Raw genomic sequence first — 8,350 nt, 5'->3', positions numbered from 1 at the left:
AAATTACTACCTTGAATAAATACCAAATATGAAATTAAAAACGGGCTCATCAAGAGTTATCTAACATTTCTCAGCAATGCAGAACAAGCTGGCAATGCTGAGGTGCCTTGGTGGAAAGTGCTCTGGGGTGGGATCTAGCGCCGCTCTCAGCCCCAGGCAAGCCAGCAGCTCATCCCGGGAGCCCCCTCTCCAGGCAGCCTTGCCTCCTCCCCCACACGTCACTGAAAGAGCGGAACCAGATGATGTATCTCCAATGACCCTTCCAGATCAGACATTTATCGTTCTATAGTTTTGCACGGGATGAATGAAGTGCAGCTTTTCCTAAAAAGGAGAAAGTACCTGTACCTTTGCAGGGAGAATGAATTATAAACCTAAAAGACAAACTCTTTGCATTGTTTTGTGTCCCCTTCTAACCCTTATCAATGTACACACATGCATACGCTTACACACTTTATTTTTTTAATCAATATACATGGCTTTTTCAAACTATACATTATTTGGATGTATACATTTTTTCAGAGGGATACTCACATTTTATTCATATAACTTGTTACATTCGGCAAAGGCATGGGATGGATTACATTGTTCCTGGACTGCCAGTTATAATTAAAATCTAGAATGCCAATCTTCAGCCAGCTCTGCAGCATGTTCAGTGCATCCAGATGTAGGCGGAAGCAACATCAAGCTGAATTATAAAGTCACTCTCAGTGAGCACAGTACAAAGGGGACTTGAGAGAAAGAAGGGTTTTCAGAGGCCAAATGCCAACCTTTATTCCAAATCTCTTACCCTAACGTGCCAGAGCCTTCCTGATGCCTCCAGATATCTGCAGAGGGGCCGGTGCCTGCTTCTGCTGGAGACTTTGGGTGCCACTTACTTGCGTTCTCCTGGGTGACATCTCAGCTCTCCCGGTGGCCCTCCCAGCCCAGTTTACCTGCTCCCTCTCCCTTTGCTCCTTCTCAGGCACCCAGTCCACTGGTCTCAACCAAGGCATGCCACAGTTACTTGAAGAATGTATCTGTTTCTTGAGAAGATGTCCCAGAATGGGGAGACGGTGGGCAAAAGAGGGCAAAGATTGCAAAAAGAACCCCCCTCCCCCACCCACCCTGCCACAATGCAGATTTGCTTTCAGGCTTCAAATGGGAACTGCTGTTTTGTGAAACAGAACTGACTACTTACCGCCGCCTGTGTTTCCCATGCCTGCACCTTTGGTACACATCATTCCCCTTCCTGAAATCTACTGATGTCAGAATCCAGCCCACCAAGCGTACATTGCTATTTTATCAGAGCCATTTGGCAGCGTCTAGCCAAATTGAGGATGACATAAGCTTTGATCTAGTAACTGCATCCTCTGGTAAATACTTTACAAACACTCCACACGTGGGCACAAGAAGACATGTGCAAAAATCTTCGTTGCGTTGCTGTCTGAAAGACTGAAAAACTATAAACAACATAAATAAATATCCATTGGCAGAAAAACTGATTTTAAAATTGGAGTATGTGCGCGCGCACACACGCACACACACTGGAATACTATGCAACAGTAAAAGTGAACTAGAGTGACATGTTTCACCATATATAATATGGTTATCTATCTATGTTATATATATATATATATAACATCTATCTATGTTATATATAAATATATGTAACATGTATATATTTATATATATAAACAAAAGTATGCAGAAGCATAAAAGCAAAAAGGAAAATGTGGAACGATACAGTAGAATACATAAAATGACATTATTTTGGAATACACACACGTCATCAAAGTAGAATGAAACTCAGAATTATAAATGTCAAATTCAAGGTCTTAGTTACCTCCTGAGATAGAAGGAGTGAGTTGCAGTTGGGTAGGGAAACACCAGTGGCTTTCGCTGCATTGGTAATTGTATTAATTTCCTGTGCCTGCTGTAAGAAATTATCACAAATTTGGTGGCTTCAAACAACCAACATTTATTTTCTCACAGTTCTGTAGGCCTAACGTCCAAAGTCAAGGTCAGAATGAGAGTACAGGCAGGGCCATGCTCCTTCTGGAGCCCCTAGGGGAGAGTCTCTTCTTTACCTTTTCCAGCTTCTGGTGGCTGCTGGCATTCCTCAGTTTGTGGTCCTACCTCTCCCACCTTCAAATCTCTTCCTGCTCTGTCTTCACAGGGCCTTCGTGTGTGTGTGTGTGTGTGTGTGTGTGTGTATGAAATCTCCTTCTACCACTTTCCTTATAAGGATACTTGTGATGATATTTAGAACCCATCTGGACAGTCCAGGATAATCTCATCTCAAGGCCCTTAATTTAATCACATCAGCAAAGACCCTTTTTCCAAATTTAACATTTACATGTTTTAGAGATTAAGGCCTGATATCTTTGGGAGGGAGGGAATTTTTAGTCTACCATAGTAATGTTTGATTTCTTTTTTATTTTTTTAATATTTTATTTATTTGACACACACACATACACACATAGAGGACAAGCAGGGGAAGCTACAGGCCAGGGAGAGAGGGAGAAGCAAGCTCCTGGCTAAGCAAGGAGCCAGACGCAGGGCTTGGTCCCAGGACCCCAGGATCATGACCTGAGCTGAAGGCAGATGCTTAATGGACTGAACCACCCGGGTGCCCTATAATGTCTTGTTTCTTAGGCTGAATGGTGGGAAATAGTAGACATAAACTCACGGAACTCTACCTTGCGTTGCAGCTCTGTGTGTATGTTACGTCAGACACACTGTGAACCAGTCATGGCAAGAGAGGTCTCCAGGAGTCTGAAGAGCAAGGTAAATGAGAGTAACCCAGGGGGCAGGTCAGAGAACTTCGAGTTATATTCCAAGAGTAGAGTGTATGAAGCATTCAGAAATGGGATAATTCTGGGTAAGTCACTTATAAACAAACTCGTCATTTTTAGAATTTTTTGCGAGTCCCTTTTAAGTTGTTTAATTATCATATTTAAAGAGTGGCCCCTCTTCCAAAACTTGAGAGAACTGAAGACCAAAAACAAACAAAAACCTTCCAAAACTGAGTGGTGGATTGGATGCTAACTTCTGGCAGTCAAATTTCAAGCACTGAGGACAGGTCAGGGGAGAAAAATTCCAGCCATATTACATAGGCAGCCACCAGCTCCACCTGCTTCTCATCCAAGCCTTTGGCTGCCAACCGCTCCCAGGTCAAACAGGAAGCCGATGCTCTGAGTCAGCTCTATTCCCAGGAGATGACAAACTGGGCTCAGGAGCTCCTTGGTCAGCGTGAGCAGAGCTGGAAGAAGCAGCAGGTGGGCACTCTTTCCTCAGCACGGTTCAGCTATGACTAAGCAGGTGTTTGTTCTTTGCCTGCAGCCTGGTGGGAGCAGAACTGATGAAACCAAGTACCCCAGAGTCAGAGGACTCCCTGCATCCTGTTCCCAGATGAGGGAGCAGCGGGTGTGAAAATTAGTACCAGGAAACCTCATTTAGAGTGGAGCTGAAGGTCAGCAGGGGGAGCTCTGGGGCCCCACCAGTCCGCCTCGGACCCAACTGGAAGAGCCAGACCTTGCACGTGGATACTACCTTACTATGCCAGCAAAAAGAAGGAAGTTTTTACTCCTCCTCTGGCAACAGCCCAGCCAATGAAAGACCGGCATAACTCAGCCAATGAAAAGCCACTCTTCTACGAATTCCCAGTTTATTCCAATGGACTTTTGATTTATAACAGCCCCACCCCACTCCTTTCCTCTATAAAAGAGTATTCCTCCCTTGTTCACAGGATTGTTTATAGTTTTGCAGTAGATGGCTTGTTCTGGATTGTGATTCTCTGTCATTTCCAAATAAATCCACTTTTGTTGGTAAAATTACTGGCAGTTTTATTTTTAAGGTTCACATTGGTCATGGTCAGAACCAACCCTTTCGGAGGATGCCAAGGAAATCTAAAACATTGAGGCTGACTTCTGTGTTATTCTGCCTGAAGGCATTCTGTTCATTTTGTACAAAGTGTTACTGTGCACGGGAAACAGTCTAGATGGGTCATTTTTGCACTTATGGATTACTAATGTGAATAACCTCTCTACTTTTTCAGGCTGAGAGGTTCAAGCTCGACATTTCATTTGTCAAGTCTCAGCTCAGATGGCATCTACATGCAAGTGATTGGCTCGATGATCTTAATCCTAGAATCCCTTTTCTTTCTTAACCTCTTTTTTACTCTCTGCAATTATCTTATATACTTACTTGCTTATGTAGTTATTGTCCACCTTTACCACTAGAATGTAGGATTTCTGAAGTCAGGATCCTCGCTTTTCTACTTATATCTTGTATCCTCAGAGGTTAGCATAGTCCCTGACATATTAGACAATAAATGTTTACTGAATGAATGAGTGAGTGAATGAACAAATGAATGGATGAATGCAGAGGCTGAATCAATGCCCCAGAATTCAAAAAGAATCAGTCATGGAAATGAGAACAGAACCCAAATTAATGTAAATATCCCATATTCATGTGCTTCAACATATTCAGCACAGATTGTATCCCAATTTACTATTTCTGCTTTGTTCCCACATATACCTCTGTGTGCATATTCATAGATACACATCTGCACGTTTGTCTCCCAGATGGAGAAACTGAAACTCAGCAAAGTGAAATGATTTGAATAAAAGTATGGGGCTAGTTATGGTTGACTTGGACCCTATTTCCTATCAGAGAAGTAATTTACTCATAGTATGATTTGGGATTTTTGCCTCATTTTGCTCCTTCCCCCACAAATAAAACAACAAAACACCTCCTATGAGAAAAGGGTACCACAGAGACATGGTCTAAAGTCAGGGTTACATTCAGGAAGTCAATAACCACTATATAGGAGGTTATATACAAGGCATAAGGTTATCAAGAAAGCAACTTTGGTGGGACACCTGAGTGGCTCCATCAATTAAATGTCTGCCTTTGGCTCAGGTCGTGATCCCAGGGTTCTGGGATTGAGTCCCACATTGGGCTCCTTGCTCAACAGGGAGCCTGCTTCTCCCTCTGCCTGCTGCTCTGCCTGCTTTTCTTTCTCTTCCTCTCCAATAAATAAATAAAATATTTTTAAAAAGGAAAGCAACTTTGGCTAGTCTTGTTGATACTCGATGTCATTAGAGATTAGTGAGAGGAGGACTCCCCAGGGCCACTAGGTATACAAGATGACCATCATGGAAGTCTTGGACTCAGATGCTGGTTATTTTTAGCCTTAGGGATATTGTTTCACATAGTTAAGAGGCAATTCTACTAGGAAGCAAGGCCATGATTTCATGAGAGCCTCCCAACATTTGGGTCTGTCTAGTCAAGGACAGAACAGGAACCATGAAAATAGGAGCTTCTAATACCCACTTCTTCTCTTCCCATGAGACTAGGCTGCCTCCTTTTGACTTGAAGGACAAAAACTGATTGCATGTACTTGATACATTGACTGAGAAACATTGGTAATTTTTAAATTAGCCTGAATATTTTATTTGTGTCCAGTTCTCATTTTCCATTTGTATGTTATTGAAAATGCACCCCAATTCATTCATTCATCCTTTCTTCTTGCTCCTTGAAAATGTTGGCCATTCCTAAATCTGTTTTGAATTATAATAGAAAAGTTATCTCTCATTGAAAGGAGAAGGCATTTCAAATAATTTCAATTCTAATAACTTCCAACAAACAAAACCCTGAGGTGCCATATCTTCCCATAAGTAAGTTTACCGCTAACCAACAGCAAAAGAATTGCCACAGTAAGGGTAAATTCTTTACCAAAGAATAGCCTATGTCTGAGAATCTTTCTTAGGTCCCAAAGAAACCTCATAATTAACTGATAATATTTGTTGTAGTTAATAATATTGTAGCAACCACTTCTATCACCATCTTAAAGAAAAGCATTACTTTTAAAGCCCAAAGAGTAACCAATAGGTGGTTTCCTAAGAGATTATTTTTAATACAGAATGATGGTACCCTAAGTGTTAAACACAAATTTCAAAAAAAAAAATCACAAAGCAAAACGATTTAAAACTAAGCATAATTCTTATTTCAGAATAAGAAAATAAACTATTTAGGTGGTAGAACAAATTTCTAAAAACAGAATCCAAAGAACATGCCAGAAAACATCACCTGAAGCCACCAGATTCAATACTGGACAAGAAATAGTACGGTAGTTTTCCACCCAAGGGACAAAGATTGGTAACCTGGGCAATGTTTGCAGTTACCTGCTCTGAGGACTGGTTTGATTCATTATTTGAATCGTGCGTAAGAACTCCAGTGGCTCACATATTAGCTGTGGCGGGAAGGCAGTTATTCTTCTTAGAATTACCGCCTCCAAAGATAAATCCAATGTGTCCACCCTAAATAATAAACCTAAATTATCTCCTTGACTCTTTGCTGTTGGTGGGCTGGCATACCTCTCCTACTAGATGGTGAGGGCCTGCAGGGCAAGAACTCTGTCATTCACGTTTGTATCCCTCACTTCTAGTGCAGAGAAATGAAGTTAACACAGGACAGGGTGTGGAGCCTGGCTTGAAAGTCAACCCTTTTTTTGAGTACCTTTGTCTTTAATCTGTTCTATTCTTTGTTCCTTTATTTTTGGCACTTTAAAGACTTTTTAAAATACTTGGGATCAAAAGCAACTCAAACTTTGTATTTCAAATTAGCTTATAACATATTTGCAACATCTTATGATTGATGGTATTGCTATTTCCCTTATAGCTATTATTTTTCTTTTGTTTACTATGAATCAAGATCTCAAAATCACCATAAAATATACTGAATTCTGAAATATTAGTTGTAAGTGCTATTTTTACCAAATATTGTGGGAGACAGAAAGCAAGTTCTCTCAAGCCTTTATACCTGGGACCCACCCACAAACAACAGTCTTCAGAGTCTCCATATCTCAATGTCTCATCCACAACAATGCTTCCAGATGTCTGCTAATTGCTTCATCTCAGGCTTTAAGGCTCAACCTCCACCACAGGTAACAACAAACACTACCTCTTTGAAGGGGAGTGCCCTAGAGCCACATTTAATGTCTGTGGGAAGCCAGCAATTCCATCCAGAAAAAGCAAACTGAATTGCAAAAATAAAATTTCATTTAAAAAAATAATAAATTAAAATTTCAACATGAGAAAACAAAATAAAAATGCCAAAAATTAGGGGGGGAAAAGGAAAGGCTACCCCCACAAATACTAAAAAGGGGCAGTATGTTAGGCACACTGCTTTTAGGAGAACTGACCTGAGTTTACTTGAGTTGCCCAGAGTCTAGAGGGAGAGATAAACAAAAAAATCAATCATCGCATCGCAACGTAGGATTCAGAGACCACATGGAATAAGGACGCTGTAATCGAGGTTAGAATGGGGCATTATGGAAGCACAGAGGAGGATCACTTGACCCTGGCCTGAAAGAGTCAAAGAAGGTTTCACTCAGGAGCAAATCCTGAGTTTCATTCAGGACAAACCAGCGCAAGCCCAAACTAGAAGAAGGAAGAGGTGGCATCCCAGGCAGAGGAAAGACTCACACAAGAGAACTCACTTCATTCAGTATCATCTGGGGGCTGGGGGCTGTGGAGGAGCCATGGTCAAGGGTCTGTTCCCCATGAAAACCATGACAGAGTATGAGTCGTAATACTACTGTTGAGGGGAGTGATCTAGGAAGTAATTTAACTTGCATTTTAAAAATAAAATCAGGGGGCACCTGGGTGGCTCAGTGGGTTGAGCCGCTGCCTTCGGCTCAGGTCATGATCTCGGGGTCCTGGGATCGAGTCCCGCATCGGGCTCTCTGCTCAGCGGGGAGCCTGCTTCCCTCTCTCTCTCTCTGCCTGCCTCTCTGCCTACTTGTGATCTTTCTCTGTCAAATATATAAATAAAATCTTTTAAAAAATAAAATAAAATAAAAATAAAATCAGAATAGCAACTTGTTAATTTGCAGTGAAAATGAAGGGAGGAAATGAATCAAAGTTCTTGATGAAACGTGAAGATTGCCAAGAGCTTATGAGATTGCCCCAACTGAGAGGAGCAGACAGGGATGCAAAGTAGCTCAGGAATGTAGTTTTTACCTGCAGATCGGGCTGGGGTAGAGGAGCGATGAGGAAGGAAGCAGCCTGGAGAGTCAAGGGAAAGCCCCACTGCTTCTGGGCCCTGGGCTCCACGGCACGCAGTGAACATCTAGCTGTGATTTGTAAGAGCTGAATGAGAGAGAAAAACCAGAATTCTGTCATGGTGAGGAAGGTAGACAACTTTCTGGGAAGTCATTTGGGGTCCCAGGAGGGCTGATACTCAGTGGGTATGTACCAGCACAACAGGACCAGGATAAGCCACTCTTCTGAGTTTCCAGAGTGTTTCCCATAACCTGACCACCCTGGTACAAACCACCACTGCCTCAGTGAGCCCACAAACTAAA

Source organism: Neovison vison, chromosome 6, assembly GCF_020171115.1.
Source record: "Neovison vison isolate M4711 chromosome 6, ASM_NN_V1, whole genome shotgun sequence".
NCBI classification, from domain to species: domain Eukaryota; kingdom Metazoa; phylum Chordata; class Mammalia; order Carnivora; family Mustelidae; genus Neogale; species Neogale vison.
The sequence above is the reverse complement of the archived record's forward strand: the minus strand, read 5'-3'. Positions refer to the sequence as shown.